At 50.6% G+C, this 23,594-nt stretch overlaps 1 pseudogene; it reads left to right on the top strand.

Moving 5' to 3' along the window:
• The window catches only part of LOC109910198 (teneurin-2-like), a 331,746-nt pseudogene extending 309,449 nt beyond the window's left edge, over positions 1 to 22,297 (top strand).
• The last annotated feature ends 1,297 nt before the right edge of the window (positions 22,298 to 23,594 follow it).

Genomic DNA, 23,594 nt, shown 5'->3' on the forward strand with positions numbered 1-23,594 from the left:
ACTAGCTCCAGCCACAACCCTAACATTAGCTCCAGCTCGACCCTCAACTCTACACTAGCTCCAGCCTCAACCCTGACACTAGCTCCAGCCTCAACCCTAACACTAGCTCCAGCCTCAGCCCTAACACTAGCTCCAGCTCCACCCTCAACCCTAACACTAGCTCCAGCCTCAACCCTGACACTAGCTCCAGCACCAGCCTCAACCCTAACACCAGCTCCAGCCTCAACCCTGACACTAGCTCCAGCCACAACCCTAACATTAGCTCCAGCTCGACCCTCAACCCTACACTAGCTCCAGCCTCAACCCTGACACTAGCTCCAGCTCCAGCCACAACCCTAACACTAGCTCCAGCTCCAATCTGAACCCTAACACTAGCTCCAGCTCCAGCCTGAGCCCTAACACTAGCTCCATCTCCAGCCTGAACCCTAACACTAGCTCCAGCCTCAAGCCAAACACTAGCTCCAGCTCCAGCCTCAACCCTAACACTAGCTCCAGCTCCAGCCTCAACCCTGACACTAGCTCCAGCTCCAGCTTCAACCCTAACACTAGCTCCAGTCTCAACCCTGACACTAGCTCCAGCTCCAGCTTCAACCCTAACACTAGCTCCACCCTCAACCCTAACACCAGCTCCAGCCTCAACCCTAACATTAGATCCAGCTCCAATCTGAACCCTAACACTAGCTCCATCTCCAGCCTGAACCCTAACACTAGCTCCATCTCCAGCCTGAACCCTAACACTAGCTCCAGCTCCAGCCTGAACCCTAACACTAGCTCCAGCCTCAAGCCAAACACTAGCTCCAGCTCCAGCCTCAACCCTAACACTAGCTCCAGCCTCAACCCTGACACTAGCTCCAGCACCAGCCTCAACCCTGACACTAGCTCCAGCACCAGCCTCAACCCTGACACTAGCTCCAGTGACAACCCTAACACTAGCTCCAGTGACAACCCTAACACTAGTTCCAGCCTCAACCCTGACACTAGCTCCAGCCTCAAACCTAACACTAGCTCCAGCCTCAAGCCTGACACTAGCTCCAGCACCAGGCTCAAACCTGACACTAGCACCAGCCTCAAACCTAACACTAGCTCCAGCACCAGCCTCAACCCTAACACTAGCTCCGCCTCAACCCTAACACTAGCACCAGCCTCAACCCTAACACTAGCTCCAGCACCAGCCTCAACCCTGACACTAGCACCAGCCTCAAACCTAACACTAGCTCCAGCTCCAGCCTCAAGCCTAACACTAGCTCCAGCCTCAACCCTAACACTATCTCCAGCCTCAACAGTAACACTAGCTCCAACCTGAACCCTAACACTAGCTCCAGCCTCAACCCTAACACTAGCTCCAGCCTCAAACCTAACACTAGCTCCAGCCTCAACCCTAACACTAGCTCCAGCCTCAACCCTAACACTAGCTCCAGCTCCACCCTCAACCCTAACACTAGCTCCAGCCTCAACCCTAACACTAGCTCCAGCCTCAACCCTAACACTAGCTCCAGCTCCACCCTCAACCCTAACACTAGCTCCAGCCTCAACCCTGACACTAGCTCCAGCACCAGCCTCAACCCTAACACCAGCTCCAGCCTCAACCCTGACACTAGCTCCAGCCACAACCCTAACATTAGCTCCAGCTCGACCCTCAACTCTACACTAGCTCCAGCCTCAACCCTGACACTAGCTCCAGCCTCAACCCTAACACTAGCTCCAGCCTCAGCCCTAACACTAGCTCCAGCTCCACCCTCAACCCTAACACTAGCTCCAGCCTCAACCCTGACACTAGCTCCAGCACCAGCCTCAACCCTAACACCAGCTCCAGCCTCAACCCTGACACTAGCTCCAGCCACAACCCTAACATTAGCTCCAGCTCGACCCTCAACCCTACACTAGCTCCAGCCTCAACCCTGACACTAGCTCCAGCTCCAGCCACAACCCTAACACTAGCTCCAGCTCCAATCTGAACCCTAACACTAGCTCCAGCTCCAGCCTGAGCCCTAACACTAGCTCCATCTCCAGCCTGAACCCTAACACTAGCTCCAGCCTCAAGCCAAACACTAGCTCCAGCTCCAGCCTCAACCCTAACACTAGCTCCAGCTCCAGCCTCAACCCTGACACTAGCTCCAGCTCCAGCTTCAACCCTAACACTAGCTCCAGTCTCAACCCTGACACTAGCTCCAGCTCCAGCTTCAACCCTAACACTAGCTCCACCCTCAACCCTAACACCAGCTCCAGCCTCAACCCTAACATTAGATCCAGCTCCAATCTGAACCCTAACACTAGCTCCATCTCCAGCCTGAACCCTAACACTAGCTCCATCTCCAGCCTGAACCCTAACACTAGCTCCAGCTCCAGCCTGAACCCTAACACTAGCTCCAGCCTCAAGCCAAACACTAGCTCCAGCTCCAGCCTCAACCCTAACACTAGCTCCAGCCTCAACCCTGACACTAGCTCCAGCTCCAGCCTCAACCCTGAAACTAGCTCCAGCTCCAGCTTCAACCCTAACACTAGCTCCAGTCTCAACCCTGACACTAGCTCCAGCTCCAGCTTCAACCCTAACACTAGCTCCACCCTCAACCCTAACACCAGCTCCTGCCTCAACCCTAACACTAGCTCCAGCCTCAACCCTCAACCCTAACACTAGCTCTAGCCTCAACCCTAACACTAGCTCCAGCCTCAACCCTACCCCTAGCTCCAGCCTCAACCCTCAACCCTAACACTAGCTCCAGCCTCAACCCTGACACTAGCTCCAGCTCCAGCTTCAACCCTAACACTAGCTCCACCCTCAACCCTAACACCTGCTCCAGCCTCAACCCTAACACTAGCTCCAGCTCCAGCCTCAACCCTGACACTAGCTCCAGCACCAGCCTAAACCCTAACATTAGCTCCAGCTCCACCCTCAACCCTAACACTAGCTCCAGCCTCAACCCTAACACCAGCTCCTGCCTCAACCCTAACACTAGCTCCAGCCTCAGCCCTCAACCCTAACACTAGCTCCTGCCTCAACCCTACCCCTAGCTCCAGCCTCAACCCTGACACTAGCTCCAGCTCCAGCTTCAACCCTAACACTAGCTCCACCCTCAACCCTAACACTAGCTCCAGCCTCAACCCTAACACCAGCTCCTGCCTCAACCCTAACACCAGCTCCAGCCTCAACCCTAACACTAGCTTCAGCTCCAGCCTCAACCCTGACACTAGCTCCAGCACCAGCCTCAACCCTAACATTAGCTCCAGCTCCACCCTCAACCCTAACACTAGCTCCACCCTCAACCCTAACACCAGCTCCTGCCTCAACCCTAACACTAGCTCCAGCCTCAACCCTCAACCCTAACACTAGCTCCACCCTCAACCCTAACACCAGCTCCAGCCTCAACCCTAACACTTGCTCCAGCTCCAGCCTCAACCCTGACATTAGCTCCAGCACCAGCCTCAACCCTAACATTAGCTCCAGCTCCACCCTCAACCCTAACACTAGCTCCAGCCTCAACCTTGACACTAGCTCCAGCTCCAGCCACAACCCTAACTCTAGCTCCAGCTCCAATCTGAACCCTAACACTAGCTCCAGCTCCAGCCTGAACCCTAACACTAGCTCCAGCCTGAAACCTAACACTAGCTCCAGCTCCAGCCTGAACCCTAACACTAGCTCCAGCTCCAGCCTGAACCCTAACACTAGCTCCAGCTCCAGCCTGAACCCTAACACTAGCTCCAGCTCCAGCCTGAACCCTAACACTAGCTCCAGCTCCAGCCTGAACCCTAACACTAGCTCCAGCTCCAGCCTGAACCCTAACACTAGCTCCAGCTCCAGCCTGAACCCTAACACTAGCTCCAGCTCCAGCCTGAAGCCTAACACTAGCTCCAGCTCCAGCCTCACCCCTAACACTAGCTCCAGCCTCAACCCTAACACTAGCTCCACCCTCAACCCTAACACTAGCTCCAGCTTCAACCCTAACACTAGCTCCAGTCTCAACCCTGACACTAGCTCCAGCTCCAGCTTCAACCCTAACACTAGTTCCACCCTCAACCCTAACACCAGCTCCAGCCTCAACCCTAACACTAGCTCCAGCTCCAATCTGAACCCTAACACTAGCTCCAGCTCCAGCCTGAACCCTAACACTAGCTCCATCTCCAGCCTGAACCCTGACACTAGCTCCAGCTCCAGCCTGAACCCTAACACTAGCTCCAGCCTCAAGCCAAACACTAGCTCCAGCTCCAGCCTGAACCCTAACACTAGCTCCAGCTCCAGCCTCAACCCTGACACTAGCTCCAGCTCCCGCTTCAACCCTAACACTAGCTCCAGTCTCAACCCTGACACTAGCTCCAGCTCCAGCTTCAACCCTAACACTAGCTCCACCCTCAACCCTAACACCAGCTCCAGCCTCAACCCTAACACTAGCTCCAGCTCCAATCTGAACCCTAACACTAGCTCCAGCTCCAGCCTGAACCCTAACACTAGCTCCATCTCCAGCCTGAACCCTAACACTAGCTCCAGCTCCAGCCTGAACCGTAACACTAGCTCCAGCCTCAAGCCAAACACTAGCTCCAGCTCCAGCCTCAACCCTAACACTAGCTCCAGCCTCAACCCTGACACTAGCTCCAGCTCCAGCCTCAACCCTGACACTAGCTCCAGCTCCAGCTTCAACCCTAACACTAGCTCCAGTCTCAACCCTGACACTAGCTCCAGCTCCAGCTTTAACCCTAACACTAGCTCCACCCTCAACCCTAACACCAGCTCCTGCCTCAACCCTAACACTAGCTCCAGCCTCAACCCTCAACCCTAACACTAGCTCCAGCCTCAACCCTAACACTAGCTCCAGCCTCAACCCTACCCCTAGCTCCAGCCTCAACCCTCAACCCTAACACTAGTTCCAGCCTCAACCCTGACACTAGCTCCAGCCTCAAACCTAACACTAGCTCCAGCCTCAAGCCTGACACTAGCTCCAGCACCAGGCTCAAACCTGACACTAGCACCAGCCTCAAACCTAACACTAGCTCCAGCACCAGCCTCAACCCTAACACTAGCTCCGCCTCAACCCTAACACTAGCACCAGCCTCAACCCTAACACTAGCTCCAGCACCAGCCTCAACCCTGACACTAGCACCAGCCTCAAACCTAACACTAGCTCCAGCTCCAGCCTCAAGCCTAACACTAGCTCCAGCCTCAACCCTAACACTATCTCCAGCCTCAACAGTAACACTAGCTCCAACCTGAACCCTAACACTAGCTCCAGCCTCAACCCTAACACTAGCTCCAGCCTCAACCCTAACACTAGCTCCAGCCTTAACCCTAACACTAGCTCCAGCCTCAACCCTAACACTAGCTCCAGCTCCACCCTCAACCCTAACACTAGCTCCAGCCTCAACCCTAACACTAGCTCCAGCCTCAACCCTAACACTAGCTCCAGCTCCACCCTCAACCCTAACACTAGCTCCAGCCTCAACCCTGACACTAGCTCCAGCACCAGCCTCAACCCTAACACCAGCTCCAGCCTCAACCCTGACACTAGCTCCAGCCACAACCCTAACATTAGCTCCAGCTCGACCCTCAACTCTACACTAGCTCCAGCCTCAACCCTGACACTAGCTCCAGCCTCAACCCTAACACTAGCTCCAGCCTCAGCCCTAACACTAGCTCCAGCTCCACCCTCAACCCTAACACTAGCTCCAGCCTCAACCCTGACACTAGCTCCAGCACCAGCCTCAACCCTAACACCAGCTCCAGCCTCAACCCTGACACTAGCTCCAGCCACAACCCTAACATTAGCTCCAGCTCGACCCTCAACCCTACACTAGCTCCAGCCTCAACCCTGACACTAGCTCCAGCTCCAGCCACAACCCTAACACTAGCTCCAGCTCCAATCTGAACCCTAACACTAGCTCCAGCTCCAGCCTGAGCCCTAACACTAGCTCCATCTCCAGCCTGAACCCTAACACTAGCTCCAGCCTCAAGCCAAACACTAGCTCCAGCTCCAGCCTCAACCCTAACACTAGCTCCAGCTCCAGCCTCAACCCTGACACTAGCTCCAGCTCCAGCTTCAACCCTAACACTAGCTCCAGTCTCAACCCTGACACTAGCTCCAGCTCCAGCTTCAACCCTAACACTAGCTCCACCCTCAACCCTAACACCAGCTCCAGCCTCAACCCTAACATTAGATCCAGCTCCAATCTGAACCCTAACACTAGCTCCATCTCCAGCCTGAACCCTAACACTAGCTCCATCTCCAGCCTGAACCCTAACACTAGCTCCAGCTCCAGCCTGAACCCTAACACTAGCTCCAGCCTCAAGCCAAACACTAGCTCCAGCTCCAGCCTCAACCCTAACACTAGCTCCAGCCTCAACCCTGACACTAGCTCCAGCTCCAGCCTCAACCCTGAAACTAGCTCCAGCTCCAGCTTCAACCCTAACACTAGCTCCAGTCTCAACCCTGACACTAGCTCCAGCTCCAGCTTCAACCCTAACACTAGCTCCACCCTCAACCCTAACACCAGCTCCTGCCTCAACCCTAACACTAGCTCCAGCCTCAACCCTCAACCCTAACACTAGCTCTAGCCTCAACCCTAACACTAGCTCCAGCCTCAACCCTACCCCTAGCTCCAGCCTCAACCCTCAACCCTAACACTAGCTCCAGCCTCAACCCTGACACTAGCTCCAGCTCCAGCTTCAACCCTAACACTAGCTCCACCCTCAACCCTAACACCTGCTCCAGCCTCAACCCTAACACTAGCTCCAGCTCCAGCCTCAACCCTGACACTAGCTCCAGCACCAGCCTAAACCCTAACATTAGCTCCAGCTCCACCCTCAACCCTAACACTAGCTCCAGCCTCAACCCTAACACCAGCTCCTGCCTCAACCCTAACACTAGCTCCAGCCTCAGCCCTCAACCCTAACACTAGCTCCTGCCTCAACCCTACCCCTAGCTCCAGCCTCAACCCTGACACTAGCTCCAGCTCCAGCTTCAACCCTAACACTAGCTCCACCCTCAACCCTAACACTAGCTCCAGCCTCAACCCTAACACCAGCTCCTGCCTCAACCCTAACACCAGCTCCAGCCTCAACCCTAACACTAGCTTCAGCTCCAGCCTCAACCCTGACACTAGCTCCAGCACCAGCCTCAACCCTAACATTAGCTCCAGCTCCACCCTCAACCCTAACACTAGCTCCACCCTCAACCCTAACACCAGCTCCTGCCTCAACCCTAACACTAGCTCCAGCCTCAACCCTCAACCCTAACACTAGCTCCACCCTCAACTCTAACACCAGCTCCAGCCTCAACCCTAACACTTGCTCCAGCTCCAGCCTCAACCCTGACATTAGCTCCAGCACCAGCCTCAACCCTAACATTAGCTCCAGCTCCACCCTCAACCCTAACACTAGCTCCAGCCTCAACCTTGACACTAGCTCCAGCTCCAGCCACAACCCTAACTCTAGCTCCAGCTCCAATCTGAACCCTAACACTAGCTCCAGCTCCAGCCTGAACCCTAACACTAGCTCCAGCTCCAGCCTGAAACCTAACACTAGCTCCAGCTCCAGCCTGAACCCTAACACTAGCTCCAGCTCCAGCCTGAACCCTAACACTAGCTCCAGCTCCAGCCTGAACCCTAACACTAGCTCCAGCTCCAGCCTGAACCCTAACACTAGCTCCAGCTCCAGCCTGAACCCTAACACTAGCTCCAGCTCCAGCCTGAACCCTAACACTAGCTCCAGCTCCAGCCTGAACCCTAACACTAGCTCCAGCTCCAGCCTGAAGCCTAACACTAGCTCCAGCTCCAGCCTCACCCCTAACACTAGCTCCAGCCTCAACCCTAACACTAGCTCCACCCTCAACCCTAACACTAGCTCCAGCTTCAACCCTAACACTAGCTCCAGTCTCAACCCTGACACTAGCTCCAGCTCCAGCTTCAACCCTAACACTAGTTCCACCCTCAACCCTAACACCAGCTCCAGCCTCAACCCTAACACTAGTTCCAGCTCCAATCTGAACCCTAACACTAGCTCCAGCTCCAGCCTGAACCCTAACACTAGCTCCATCTCCAGCCTGAACCCTGACACTAGCTCCAGCTCCAGCCTGAACCCTAACACTAGCTCCAGCCTCAAGCCAAACACTAGCTCCAGCTCCAGCCTGAACCCTAACACTAGCTCCAGCTCCAGCCTCAACCCTGACACTAGCTCCAGCTCCCGCTTCAACCCTAACACTAGCTCCAGTCTCAACCCTGACACTAGCTCCAGCTCCAGCTTCAACCCTAACACTAGCTCCACCCTCAACCCTAACACCAGCTCCAGCCTCAACCCTAACACTAGCTCCAGCTCCAATCTGAACCCTAACACTAGCTCCAGCTCCAGCCTGAACCCTAACACTAGCTCCATCTCCAGCCTGAACCCTAACACTAGCTCCAGCTCCAGCCTGAACCGTAACACTAGCTCCAGCCTCAAGCCAAACACTAGCTCCAGCTCCAGCCTCAACCCTAACACTAGCTCCAGCCTCAACCCTGACACTAGCTCCAGCTCCAGCCTCAACCCTGACACTAGCTCCAGCTCCAGCTTCAACCCTAACACTAGCTCCAGTCTCAACCCTGACACTAGCTCCAGCTCCAGCTTCAACCCTAACACTAGCTCCACCCTCAACCCTAACACCAGCTCCTGCCTCAACCCTAACACTAGCTCCAGCCTCAACCCTCAACCCTAACACTAGCTCCAGCCTCAACCCTAACACTAGCTCCAGCCTCAACCCTACCCCTAGCTCCAGCCTCAACCCTCAACCCTAACACTAGCTCCAGCCTCAACCCTGACACTAGCTCCAGCTCCAGCTTCAACCCTAACACTAGCTCCACCCTCAACCCTAACACCAGCTCCAGCCTCAACCCTGACACTAGCTCCAGCTCCAGCCTCAACCCTGACACTAGCTCCAGCACCAGCCTCAACCCTAACATTAGCTCCAGCTCAACCCTCAACCCTAACACTAGCTCCTGCCTCAACCCTACCCCTAGCTCCAGCCTCAACCCTCAACCCTAACACTAGCTCCAGCCTCAACCCTGACACTAGCTCCAGCTCCAGCTTCAACCCTAACACTAGCTCCACCCTCAACCCTAACACTAGCTCCAGCCTCAACCCTAACACCAGCTCCTGCCTCAACCCTAACACCAGCTCCAGCCTCAACCCTAACACTAGCTTCAGCTCCAGCCTCAACCCTGACACTAGCTCCAGCACCAGCCTCAACCCTAACATTAGCTCCAGCTCCACCCTCAACCCTAACACTAGCTCCATCCTCAACCCTAACACCAGCTCCTGCCTCAACCCTAACACTAGCTCCAGCCTCAACCCTGACACTAGCTCCAGCTCCAGCTTGAACCCTAACACTAGTTCCACCCTCAACCCTAACACCAGCTCCAGCCTCAACCCTAACACTAGCTCCAGCTCCAATCTGAACCCTAACACTAGCTCCAGCTCCAGCCTGAACCCTAACACTAGCTCCATCTCCAGCCTGAACCCTGACACTAGCTCCAGCTCCAGCCTGAACCCTAACACTAGCTCCAGCCTCAAACCAAACACTAGCTCCAGCTCCAGCCTGAACCCTAACACTAGCTCCAGCTCCAGCCTCAATCCTGACACTAGCTCCAGCTCCAGCTTCAACCCTAACACTAGCTCCAGTCTCAACCCTGACACTAGCTCCAGCTCCAGCTTCAACCCTAACACTAGCTCCACCCTCAACCCTAACACCAGCTCCAGCCTCAACCCTAACACTAGCTCCAGCTCCAATCTGAACCCTAACACTAGCTCCAGCTCCAGCCTGAACCCTAACACTAGCTCCATCTCCAGCCTGAACCCTAACACTAGCTCCAGCTCCAGCCTGAACCCTAACACTAGCTCCAGCCTCAAGCCAAACACTAGCTCCAGCTCCAGCCTCAACCCTAACACTAGCTCCAGCCTCAACGCTGACACTAGCTCCAGCTCCAGCCTCAACCCTGACACTAGCTCCAGCTCCAGCTTCAACCCTAACACTAGCTCCAGTCTCAACCCTGACACTAGCTCCAGCTCCAGCTTTAACCCTAACACTAGCTCCACCCTCAACCCTAACACCAGCTCCTGCCTCGACCCTAACACTAGCTCCAGCCTCAACCCTCAACCCTAACACTAGCTCCATCCTCAACCCTAACGCTAGCTCCAGCCTCAACCCTACCCCTAGCTCCAGCCTCAACCCTCAACCCTAACACTAGCTCCAGCCTCAACCCTGACACTAGCTCCAGCTCCAGCTTCAACCCTAACACTAGCTCCACCCTCAACCCTAACACTAGCTCCAGCCTCAACCCTAACACCAGCTCCTGCCTCAACCCTAACACCAGCTCCAGCCTCAAGCCTAACACTAGCTTCAGCTCCAGCCTCAACCCTGACACTAGCTCCAGCACCAGCCTCAACCCTAACATTAGCTCCAGCTCCACCCTCAACCCTAACACTAGCTCCATCCTCAACCCTAACACCAGCTCCTGCCTCAACCCTCAACCTTAACACTAGCTCCAGCCTCAACCCTGACACTAGCTCCAGCTCCAGCTTCAATCCTAACACTAGCTCCACCCTCAACCCTAACACCAGCTCCACCCTCAACCCTAACACCAGCTCCAGCCTCAATCCTAACACTAGCTTCAGCTCCAGCCTCAACCCTGACACTAGCTCCAGCACCAGCCTCAACCCTAACATTAGCTCCAGCTCCACCCTCAACCCTAACACTAGCTCCATCCTCAACCCTAACACCAGCTCCTGCCTCAACCCTCAACCTTAACACTAGCTCCAGCCTCAACCCTGACACTAGCTCCAGCTCCAGCTTCAATCCTAACACTAGCTCCACCCTCAACCCTAACACCAGCTCCAGCCTCAACCCTAACACTAGCTCCAGCTCCAGCCTCAATCCTGACATTAGCTCCAGCACCAGCCTCAACCCTAACATTAGCTCCAGCTCCACCCTCAACCCTAACACTAGCTCCAGCCTCAACCCTGACACTAGCTCCAGCTCCAGCCACAACCCTAACACTAGCTCCAGCTCCAATCTGAACCCTAACACTAGCTCCAGCTCCAGCCTGAACCCTAACACTAGCTCCAGCTCCAGCCTGAACCCTAACACTAGCTCCAGCTCCAGCCTGAACCCTAACACTAGCTCCAGCTCCAGCCTGAACCCTAACACTAGCTCCAGCTCCAGCCTGAACCCTAACACTAGCTCCAGCTCCAGCCTGAACCCTAACACTAGCTCCAGCTCCAGCCTGAACCCTAACACTAGCTCCAGCTCCAGCCTGAACCCTAACACTAGCTCCAGCTCCAGCCTGAAGCCTAACACTAGCTCCAGCTCCAGCCTCACCCCTAACACTAGCTCCAGCCTCAACCCTAACACTAGCTCCACACTCAACCCTAACACTATCTCCAGCTTCAACCCTAACACTAGCTCCAGTCTCAACCCTGACACTAGCTCCAGCTCCAGCTTCAACCCTAACACTAGTTCCACCCTCAACCCTAACACCAGCTCCAGCCTCAACCCTAACACTAGCTCCAGCTCCAATCTGAACCCTAACACTAGCTCCAGCTCCAGCCTGAACCCTAACACTAGCTCCATCTCCAGCCTGAACCCTGACACTAGCTCCAGCTCCAGCCTGAACCCTAACACTAGCTCCAGCCTCAAGCCAAACACTAGCTCCAGCTCCAGTCTCAACCCTAACACTAGCTCCAGCCTCAACCCTGACACTAGCTCCAGCTCCAGCCTCTATCCTGACACCTGCTCCAGCTCCAGCTTCAACCCTAACACTAGCTCCAGTCTCAACCCTGACACTAGCTCCAGCTCCAGCTTCAACCCTAACACTAGGTCCACCCTCAACCCTAACACCAGCTCCAGCCTCAACCCTAACACTAGCTTCAGCCTCAACCCTCAACCCTAACACTAGCTCCAGCCTCAACCCTAACACTAGCTCCAGCCTCAACCCTAACCCTAGCTCCAGCCTCAACCCTAACACTAGCTCCAGCCTCAACCCTAACACTACCTCCAGCCTCAACCCTGACACTAGCTCCAGCTCCAATCTGAACCCTAACACTAGCTCCAGCTCCAGCCTGAACCCGAACACTAGCTCCAGCTCCAGCCTGAACCCGAACACTAGCTCCAGCTCCAGCCTGAACCCTAACACTAGCTCCACCTTCAGCCTGAACCCTAACAATAGCTCCAGCTCCAGCCTGAACCCTAACACTAGCTCCAGCTCCAGCCTGAACCCTAACTCCAGCTCCAGCCTGAACCCTAACACTAGCTCCAGCTCCAGCCTGAACCCTAACACTAGCTCCAGCTCCAGCCTGAACCCTAACACTAGCTCCAGCTCCAGCCTCACCCCTAACACTAGCTCCAGCCTCAACCCTAACACTAGCTCCAGCCTCAACCCTGAACCCTAACACTAGCTCCAGCCTGAACCCTAACACTAGCTCCAGCTCCAGCCTCAATCCTTTTTTTGTGGTGCTCCCGAGTGGCGCAGCGGTCTAAGGCGCTGCATCTCAGTGCTAGAGGCATCACTACAGACCCTGGTTCGATTCCAGTCTATATCACAACCGTCTGTGAATGGGAGTCCCATAGGGCGGCGCACAATTGACCCAGCGTCGTTGGGGTTAAGGTTTGGCCAGGGTAGGCCGTCATTGTAAGTAAGAATTTGTTCTTTACTGACTTGCCTAGTTAAATAAAGGTGAAATAAAATAAAACCCCTAACCCTAGCTTCAACCTCAACCCTAACTCCAGCCACAACCAAACCCCTTGCAGGATGGCAGTTACAGTTGATAGATTGAGCATAAATTAACTATACTGGATTAAAGTGAGACCTAGACCCTCTGTACAATATTTGACTTAACTCTTAACTCTTATCTTGGCTACAGGTGGAACACTTTGGGAAGTTTGGCGTGATCTACTATGACATCAACCAGATCATAACCACGGCTGTGATGACCCTCAGCAAGCACTTCGACACCCACGGGCGCATCAAGGAGGTGCAGTACGAGATCTTCAGGTCCCTGATGTACTGGATGACGGTGCAGTATGACAGTATGGGACGCGTGGTGAAGAGAGAGCTGAAGATAGGACCATACGCCAACACAACACAGTACCGCTATGAGTATGACGGGGACGGACAGCTCAGCGGGGTGAAGGTAGGAGATTTGACCTTACCAGTGAGATACTAGTCCTGCAGTAGTTGAGCACCAAATCACAATCCTAGAAGATTACTACAGACCACTTCCTAAAATTTTCATTGTCTCTGCCTCCAGGTGAATGACTGGTCCACGTGGCGCTACAGCTACGACCTGAACGGTAACCTGCACCTCCTCAACCCCGGGAACAGCGCCCGCCTCACGCCACTCCGCTACGACCTCCGAGACCGCATCACGCGCCTGGGCGACGTGCAGTACCATCTGGATGAGGATGGCTTCCTGAGCCAGCGAGGCTCGGATGTCTTCGACTACAACTCCAAGGGCCAGCTCCTCAGAGCATATAGCAAGCTACCGGGAGGCTGGAGCATCCAGTACCGCTATGACGGACTGGGAAGGAGAGTGTCCACTAGGACCAGTCTGGGACAACACCTCCAGTTCTTCTACGCTGATCTGAACCACCCGGCAAGAGTCACACATATATTTAACCACTCCAGCTCAGATATCGCTTCACTGTACTATGACTTGCAGGTAGGCTACCGGATTATTAGAGAAAAGTGTGTTCATCTACAGACTACATGTGATAAATACTGTTCATGGTGATTGTGTTATGACTTTGTTATTGTTGTGATATAACCACGTTTTTGTGATGCTATCATTACGTTATGGTGAAGTGACTGTGAGTTATGGTGATGTGACCAGGGCTTAATTTGTCAATCGTGAGGTGCCGGAAACAAAAAGTGAGCACTAGAGGGGGGTGACCTGGGGAGTTCTGAGGTACCAGAACGCATGAGAAAAATAAATCACCTTCATATTAAATGATTGCATGCATATCATCACATTTGCGTAGTGGCATAGATCAGTAGAATAGAGGCACTTACAGAAGTTGCACACATGGGAGACATTTTTAGTAGCTCACGGTCCAGAAAAATTTTGGCCTTTTATAAACACATTTCATACAAATCTACTTCATTTTAGATGACTGGAGACTGTAGCAGAATATTTTTTAATAACTAACAAATGATCAAAATGGCAGGCTACTTTGACACTGGCAAAAACGACCTTGTCTTGAATCCATCAATAGCCTAGTCCTAGGTGTGTGGAGACACATATATTGTAGGCTACAATATGAGGATGAAATTATAGTCCTAAAAATGCTTTCCAGTTTCACTGACTCACCCAATGATGTGCAGCTCACTCACGGGTGATTGTCGATGCACTCGTGCCAAAAGCCTTTCTTTCTCTCTCTTTTGTAAAACAGTATTTGGAAGTTGATCAAATATTTTGGTGGTCTAAAGCACAGTCTTTTCTGCAGGAGCCATTTGCTTTCCAACCTGTGTTTTCCCTCGATTGTATTTGAAATATTGCGAAAGGCTTGTTTTGTCTGCGTGGTGTTTTTTGTTTTTGTATTTCAATTTATCAGGGATGTTGCAGTTCCTCGTTCTAGTGTGGCAGACCAGAGGGTTTGATCAAGACGTTAGCCCTGTCGGGGAGGGGGCGGTCGTCAGTGCGATGTACGTCTCCCTTCTCGATAGGGTATCCGCTTTCCCATGCTTCGCCCCTGACCTATGCACAACAGAAAAAGAGAAGCGGGAATTGCTTCGGGATATCGGGTGGCATAATCTATTATAACCAGGATATACCGGAATGTTTTTACCAGGGGGCCCACTGTCCATGTTGATGCGTTCAAACAGCACTCCAATGATCAGTAGGGGAACCAGCAGGTTCCGGAAGTGTGCTTTTGGGGCGGTGATTTGACACTCCGGGCGGCTGCTGCAATAGACTACCATGGCGTGCCTCATCCCGGAACAGCGAAACCGGGCGGGGATCCTTTCCCAGGTCTTCTCCATTCCCAGGTGCGCCCCCAACAAATTGGTATGGGCCAGCTGAATAATGGTTCCGAAGTACCGACGGGGCAGCAACAGAACCTCTCGGACTTCCCCCTTTTTGTGCGACTCATGATACAACAGGTTATTTTTTATTTGGAAATGGGGGTATCGCCGGAAGAAGCTGGCCAGCCACTGCTATCACTTCCCACTAAACGGTCCCACTGGGCAGTCCAAACTGTCCCCTCAGAGGACTCAGGGCAGTTGTCTCGCCGGGTCCCTCAAAATCGAGGAGGGGCTCCTCCTCCGGTTGTTCACCGGGTATGGATGGTTCTGGCGCCCCCTCGGACCCCGACTCTGGGTCCGTAGACACACGGTTGGCAACTGCATGCTCCCGGGCCACGCAGGCGACGGTCCATCCCTGCTCTCGTCGGTTGCTGGCTCTTACTTTTTTTCCCAGCTCATGCCTCCACAGTGCTGTGAACATCGGACAATCTCGTCCCACAAGGAGGGGTACCGGCAACTCAGGTACGGCACCCACCACCATCTGGCAGCTCCCTTGTGGCATTACGATGGTGGGCTGCCTGGTCGAATACCTCTTGGTTTCACCATGGACACAGGAGATGGACATCTCCTCACCACGGTCAGTCGGATGGGCCAGCAGGTGTGCTTGTACGAGCGTTACCACACTCCCGGAATCCAACAGAGCCTGGGTGTAACGACTGTCGACTTTCACAGGGACCATGGGTGCTGGTGGTTCGCTGTGGGTCCAGGAGGTGAAGTAGTTTACTGCATTGCCCGACTCGTCTCCAGGGCCTCAACTCCTCTCGACCCGGGAAATGTCATGCAAGGTGACCCCTGGCGCTACACTCAAAACACCTCCTTTAGTCTTCTCCCCTGGCTGTCTCTCCGTGGGTCTGCAGTCCTTTAGCCCAGCTGACTGTCGGATTGTACGGTGGTGGGGTCGTCCTTCCATGTCCTCCGACAGCTCCTGGATTTGGCCTGCATCCCCTTCAGCAGGGCCTCGGTATTCTGGTGCGGCTCCCAGGAAGTCCTCCAAGGTCTGGGGTGCGTGCAGGCTCGCCGCCCTCTTCATGTCGTGAGGTAGCGCCTGTAAGAAGTGATCCATGACCCGGGGAGGATGGCTACGTCGGTTAGGAGCCCAGGTGATGCGCAGTAGGTCGCTCATCTGTGCTCAGGAGGAATATTCGGCCATGAACCTCCAGTTGTGGACAAGTTGGGCCCGACGGGCTAGGCTGTACCGGTGTCGGCTGAGTACCTCCCTCTTGATACAGTCGTAGTTAGCCGCCTGTTCGGTGTTGAGGTAATAATACACCTTTTGGGCGTCTCTGGACAGGAACGGGGCCAGCAGACTTGCCCACTTCGCCTTGGACAATCCTTACCATAGTGCTGTCCATTCTAACATGCAAAGGTAGGTCTCGACGTCGTCATCCTCCATTAGCTTGATTATAAAACTGATTGGGTTGTGATTCCGTCTGTGTTTCTCCTCACAACTTCCTGATTTCCTCAAGCATGCAGACATTCTGTAGACACTGTTCTTCCACCGTTCGTTCCTGAATGTCCTGTGGCGCTTGTTGGGCCTGAACGAGCTATCAACTCATCAATGCTGATACTACCTAAACGTCAACCCTGGTCTGACCACGTTGCCAGATTTGCCCTCATTCTCCACCAATTGTGGCAGACCAGGGTGTTTGATCTAAACGTTTACACAGATCAGACACAAGTGTGATACCTCGGATTCAAGGGTATTTATTTAAAACAGTAAAGAAAAACAAAAGAAACCGGTCTCCTCCAGGAGACCTCTTCTGGATTACCGCATTCTGGGCTCCGGGTAAAGCTGTCTCCTCCAGGTGACCTCTTCTGGATTACAGCATTCTGGGCTCCGGGTAAAGCTGTCTCCTCTGGGGTTAAACACTGAGCCTCTTGGTTCTAGTAGATCGTGAGGACATCTATCCAGTAGCAACCTCTTACTACCTCCAACCCTCCCGTGTGCTGCCCTCCTGGCAGCTTTATGGGCCCCGTACGGCTGGTGATCAATCAGCCCCTTGGTTACTCACCAGCCTCAAATCAGCCTGAATTAGTCCTGGCCCGGAGGACCCGTCGAGACCTGGCACATCCAGCAGAGGGAGCCACAGATGCGTAATGTAGAGTCTCCCCTGGTCTCCCCTGGTGGCTTGTCCGTGGTACACCACACTACTTATGTGAGAGATACTGGTGCACTTCTCACACAGACAAGGCCACGCGTTGGTCTGGAACATAGATTACAATGTTGCGCAACCATAAATCCAGGCCGGACCAACCCAAATCAACTCTTAGAATATTAGGCCCGGGCTCAAAATCAACTGTTTCACATTGCATTTGTTTTGTGGGGGCAGGATAATTAATAAAGATGCAACTCAAATAAACTTTGATCACTTTTATTAGAATGTTTACATGCAAAAAGTTTACATTATTTTTCATGCCAGGAGAGGTACCGGATCCGGCCAAATAGATTTAGGAACAAAACAATCCAAAATGAAAAGGTGCTGGATCCTGTTCTGGCAGGATCTGACTCAAGTTAAGCACTGGACGTGACTGTCTGTGAGTTATGGTGACGTGACTCTCTGTGAGTTATGGGTGACGTGACTGTCTGTGAGTTATGGTGACTTGACTGTCTGTGAGTTATGGGTGACTTGACTGTCTGTGAGTTATGGTGATGTGTCTGTCTGTGAGTTATGGGTGACGTGACTGTCTGCGAGTTATGGTGACGTGACTCTGTGAGTTATGGTGACGTGACTGTCTGTGAGTTATGGTGACTGTCTGTGAGTTATGGTGAAGTGACTGTCTGTGAGTTATGGTGACTGTCTGTGAGTTATGGTGAAGTGACTGTCTGTGAGTTATGGTGAAGTGACTGTGAGTTATGGTGACTTTCTGTGAGTTATGATGAAGTGACTGTGAGTTATGGTGACTGTCTGTGAGTTATGATGTAAAGCCCGTACTGCTTCCTTCAGGGTCATCTGTTTGCTATGGAGGTGAGTAGTGGAGAGGAGTATTACATCGCCTCAGACAACACAGGAACACCACTGGCTGTCTTCAGCAGCAACGGACAGATGATCAAACAGGTAATCAGGATGACAGTAATAAAAATACTATTAATGATGATTATTTTTGCTGCATGATTGTTAAATATCTCAAGGCCCGTTATCTACGTGTTAAGATAAGAAAATATAAATTGGTACTTGATGTCCAGAGAGGTACATTTGATTGTTCAAATTCAAAATACAAAAACTGATCAAATAAACCAACTTTGTCTTTCCTAATTGCCCCAGAGGGGATAACGTTGTAGTGAATTGAAGTGAAACATGCGTCTGTGTTTGTTGTGACCTCCAGGTACAGTACACAGCGTACGGGGAGATGTACCTGGACTCTAACCCAGAGTTCCAGCTGGTGGTTGGGTTCCATGGTGGTCTCTATGACACCCTGACCAATCTGGTCCACTTCACCCAGAGGGACTATGACGTCCTGGCAGGTCGCTGGACCTCGCCAGACTATGCCAGCTGGCCCAAGATCGGCAAGGACCCTGCACCCTTCAACCTGTATATGTTCAAGAACAACAACCCCCTCAGCGACGTGTTGGACATCAAGAACTACGTCACAGGTAGAGCGTCTTTGGATCCTTGAAAGCGCTTTATAAAACACATGCATTGTTATTGTTATTGTTATCATCGTCACTGTGTACTGTAGTTCTCTTTGTTTTTTTGTCATTTAGATTCGAAGAACATCCCAAAAAATTGATACAATATTTTACTGCACTTAAAATATGTTCCCTAAAAGTCTGCAAATTATTATAGCATTTTCAAACTTCTTAACATTTTATAATATTTCTATGACTTGCTAGCTGTATTAAAACTATTTTTTTACTGTGTTGTCTTTGTTCCAAAGACGTGAAGAGTTGGCTGGTGATGTTTGGTTTCCAGCTCAGTAACATCATTCCAGGGTTCCCCCGTCACACCCTCTACTTCGTGGATCCTCCCTATGAGCTGCAGGCCAGCAAGGACTGTGAAAACGGACAGGTGAGAAGGCCTGGGACAGCCTACAGTTCCATTGTACTGATTCTATGTTAACCAGAATCCGAAACATACTATCTGCGAGCTAAATGAGGCCTGCTATTACAGAGAAATGGTCCTCTCTCTTTCTCTCAGAGCCGGATGAGACATTGAAGATACTGTGGGATCACTAATATGAACCTACAATGATTACAATGAAATCTGGACATTAATAGATGAGAATAGCTGTAAACCAAACAGTATAAGTGTATCCTCGTCTGCATTCTTCTGGTTGACCAGTGACCTTTAACCTCTCTTCTACCCCTGTCTCTCCTGTAGCTGATAACGGGGGTGCAGCAGGCAGCGGAGCGCCACAACCAGGCCTTCATGGCCCTGGAGGGACGGCTCCTTAACAAGGACCCCCGCGACCGCCGCGACAAGCCCGGACACTGGTTCGGCACATCAACGCCCATCATCGGCCGGGGAGTGATGCTAGCGCTGAAGGAAGGACGTGTGGTGGCGGCAGTTAGCTCCATGGCAACCGACGACAGCCGGAAAGTGTCCTTAGTCCTCAATGGCGCCATCTACCTGGATGGAACGCACTACACGCAGGCCGGACATGACTGTCACTTCTTCGTTAAAGTCGGTTCGGCCGATAGTGATTTACTGGCGCTGGGGCTGACCAACGGACGCAAGGCGCTGGAGAGCGGGATCAACGTGACTGTGAGCGGGAGGTCGCGGCGCGGCGCCACGGTGGAGTTTACGGTGCCGTCGTTAGCCCTCAGCGTGCGGTATGGGCTAGCGCTGGACGTGGTGGATGAGGAGAGGGTGAGGCTGCTGGAACTAGCCCGGCAGAGGGCCCTGGCTGGGGCCTGGCTGAGGGAGCGGCAGAGGGCCAAGGATGGGAAGGAGGGGAGCCGGCTGTGGACGGAGGGAGAGAAGCAGCAGCTGCTGACCGCGGGGAGGGTACAGGGGTATGATGGGTATTATGTTCTACCTGTGGAACAGTACCCAGAACTGGCTGACAGCAGCACCAACATCCAGTTCCTGAGACAGAACGAGATGGGCAAGAGGTAACAGCCCACCTGGACTGGGATGGAGGACTGGCTGACTCTTTCTCTCTCACTGACTCTCCTCCCCTTCTCCTCCTCATCCCTTTCATCTTCTCACCCTAGTTACTAGTTCCTTCCTCTCTTCGCTCCCCCTACCTTCTCCCCCTTTCCTCTCCAACCCCGCAGAAAATAAACCAACAAATGGGGTTTCTCACTGAACGCTGCAGGGACTTTTGAAAAGAAGAATATACTAGAAAACTTTTTTTGTTGTTACTTTTATTGCCAAGGGCAAAACATCTAACATTTAGACAGAAGTTTATTTTATTTGTTGTTGAAAACAAACTGTGGAGAAAGGCACTCATGAACCTTGAAAAACAAACTGTTGCTTAATAACTAAGATTCCCGTTTTTAAAAAAGAAATCGATATTTTCACCAATATTTTTGGGGACTTTGAGGGCGTAATGACAGACTCTGAACTGATGGTGGCGCTGTGTTGTGCTGGGTGCTCTGGTAAGGGCCTGCACCTGAAATTAACTTGTAGATCAAAGGGACCAATAGGGAGGCAGAGCCACCACAGGGCCCAGCGAATCACAACACTGATCAGAAGAGAAGATCAGCAACAAGCACCGCAGCGTCACTTACACGGAGTAAAACTACTTGTCATCAGTCTCAGGCCTCCCATTCTCCACCACAAAACTGTTCTCAGCTATTGCAGCAACATATCCTAGCAACCAATACTCACACCACTGAGATCCTTTAACTCATAAAGACTTCAAACAAAAGAAAACTACAACTTTAAAGACACAAAGTTGGAGGGGAAAAAAATATTGTGAAAATGTATCAGAATGTGTCCATATGTGTCAGACTACTATACTACAGTTCAGACTACTATACTACAGTTCAGACTACTATACTACAGTTCAGACTACTATACTACAGTTCAGACTACTATACTACCGTTCAGACTACTATACTACAGTTCAGACGACTATACTACAGTTCAGACTACTATACTACAGCTCAGACTACTATACTACAGTTCAGACTACTATACTACAGTTCAGACTACTATACTACCGTTCAGACTACTATACTACCGTTCAGACTACTATACTACCGTTCAGACTACTATAATACAGTTCAGACGACTACACTACAGTTCAGACTACTATACTACAGCTCAGACTACTATACTACAGTTCAGACTACTATACTACAGTTCAGACTACTATACTACAGTTCAGACGACTACACTACAGCTCAGACTACTATACTACAGCTCAGACTACTATACTACAGTTCAGACTACTATACTACAGTTCAGACTACTATACTACAGTTCAGGGTGTTACGTATAGTAGCGGTAGAAGCAGTAGTTGTGTATGTTTCAGTCGCAGTAGAATTGTGAAACTTTCACCAAGGCACTTCTGTACAGAAACAATGTAGAAACACCTCCCATACACTTAGTCCAGAATACATACAGAACTAGTATTATCAAAAGCTCTTTATATTATTTTATTATTTGTACATGTATTTATTATTCGTAGTACTAAATGACAATCATGAAGGGAGTCACTAGTTTATCGAAGAGGACTTTACGTTTATTTTATTTTGTAAAATATGTAAGAAATGTTCAATATGTTTTTGTATTCATTTAAACATTTGCTCCCAGAGCAAATAATAGTCACACTCCAAAATAATAGTTTATGTAAGAAAGAGTTTTTTTTTAAACAATTTCTAATTTAAATGAAGTCTTTAAAACTGTGAAACCTGTTTTTTGGAAATATATCTGGATGTACAGTGTATAGACTTACCTTAATGCAGCAGCAGCACAGTAGAATATTGTTCAGAATATCCCGTTTTACATTTCTATTGAGGAAGTGGCTTGTAATGTGCTAACCTTTAGCTGGTATTACCTACTCTAGAGTTGTGTGACTCTAATCATATCTATTATCCCAATATCTACAATATCAATCCCCAGTTTGTTGTTTTCCACTGTTATTGGTTTTGTTTTGATGCAGAGATATTGCTGTTCTAGATCCCAAAAAGCGTAGAAGCGGATTGATTCATGTCACTGTGAAGAGGCTCGTTCAGTACTGGATGTCATAATGTACCAAATCACTATTATTGATTTAATAATAATAATAACAACAAGGAAGGAATAACAATGATTCTTACACACTGAAAAGAGACTCTTCTGAGAAACTTATCAATAAAAAGTAATTGTTTACTTCACTCATTGGCGTCAAGTTTTATTTTCCTATTTACTGGGAGCCCATACTTGCAAACATGATCAAATAACATGTTATTGATCACATACACGTGGTTAGCAGATGTTAATACGGGTGTAGCGAAATGCTTGTGCTTCTAGCTCCGACAGTGCAGTAATATCTAACAAGTAATATCTAACAAATTACACAACATATACCCAATACACACAAATCTAAGTAGGAATGAATTGAGACTATATACATATGGACGAGCGATGTCAGAGCGGAACGGACTAAGATACAGTAGAATAGTATAGAATACAGTAGAATAGTATAGAATACAGTAGAATAGTATAGAGAACAGTAGAATAGTATAGAATACAGAATATTATAGAGAACAGTATAATAGTATAGAATACAGTAGAATAGTATAGAATACAGTAGAATATTATAGAATACAGTAGAATAGTATAGAATACAGTAGAATATTATAGAATACAGTAGAATAGTATAGAATACAGTAGAATATTATAGAATACAGTAGAATAGTATAGAATATGTAAATATTATTAAGTGACTAAGATACCGTAGAATAGTATAGAATACAGTAGAATAGTATAGAATACAGTATAAACATATGAGATGAGTAATGCAAGATATGTAAATATTATTAAGTGAATGAGATACCATAGAATAGTATAGAAAACAGTATATACACATGAGATGAGTAATGCCAGATGTAAACATTAAGTGACTAAGATACCGTAGAATAGTATAGAATACAGTGTATACATATGAGATGAGTAATGCAAAGTATGTAAACATTATTAAGTGACTAAGACACCGTAGAATAGTATAGAATACAGTATATACATATGAGATGAGTAATGACAGATATGTAAACATTATTAAAGTGACTAGTATTCCATTCCTTAAAGTGGCCAGTGATTCCTAGTCTATGCCTATAGGCAGCAGCCTCTAATGTGCTCTTGATGGCTGTTTAACAGTCTGATGGCATTGAGATATAAGCTGTTTTTCAGTCTCTCGGTTCCAGCTTTGATGCACCTGTACTGACCTCGCCTTCTGGATGATAGCGGGGTGAACAGGCAGTGACTCGGGTAGTTTTTTTAAATATATATTCTTTTTTATTTCACCTTTATTGAACCAGGTAGGCTAGTTGAGAACACCTTTATTGAACCAGGTAGGCTAGTTGAGAACACCTTTATTGAACCAGGTAGGCTAGTTGAGAACAAGTTCTCATTTGCAACTGCGACCTGGCCAAGATAAAGCATAGCAGTGTGAACAGACAACACAGAGTTACA

The sequence above is a fragment of the Oncorhynchus kisutch genome, linkage group LG19 (genome assembly GCF_002021735.2).
Source record: "Oncorhynchus kisutch isolate 150728-3 linkage group LG19, Okis_V2, whole genome shotgun sequence".
Taxonomy (NCBI): domain Eukaryota; kingdom Metazoa; phylum Chordata; class Actinopteri; order Salmoniformes; family Salmonidae; genus Oncorhynchus; species Oncorhynchus kisutch.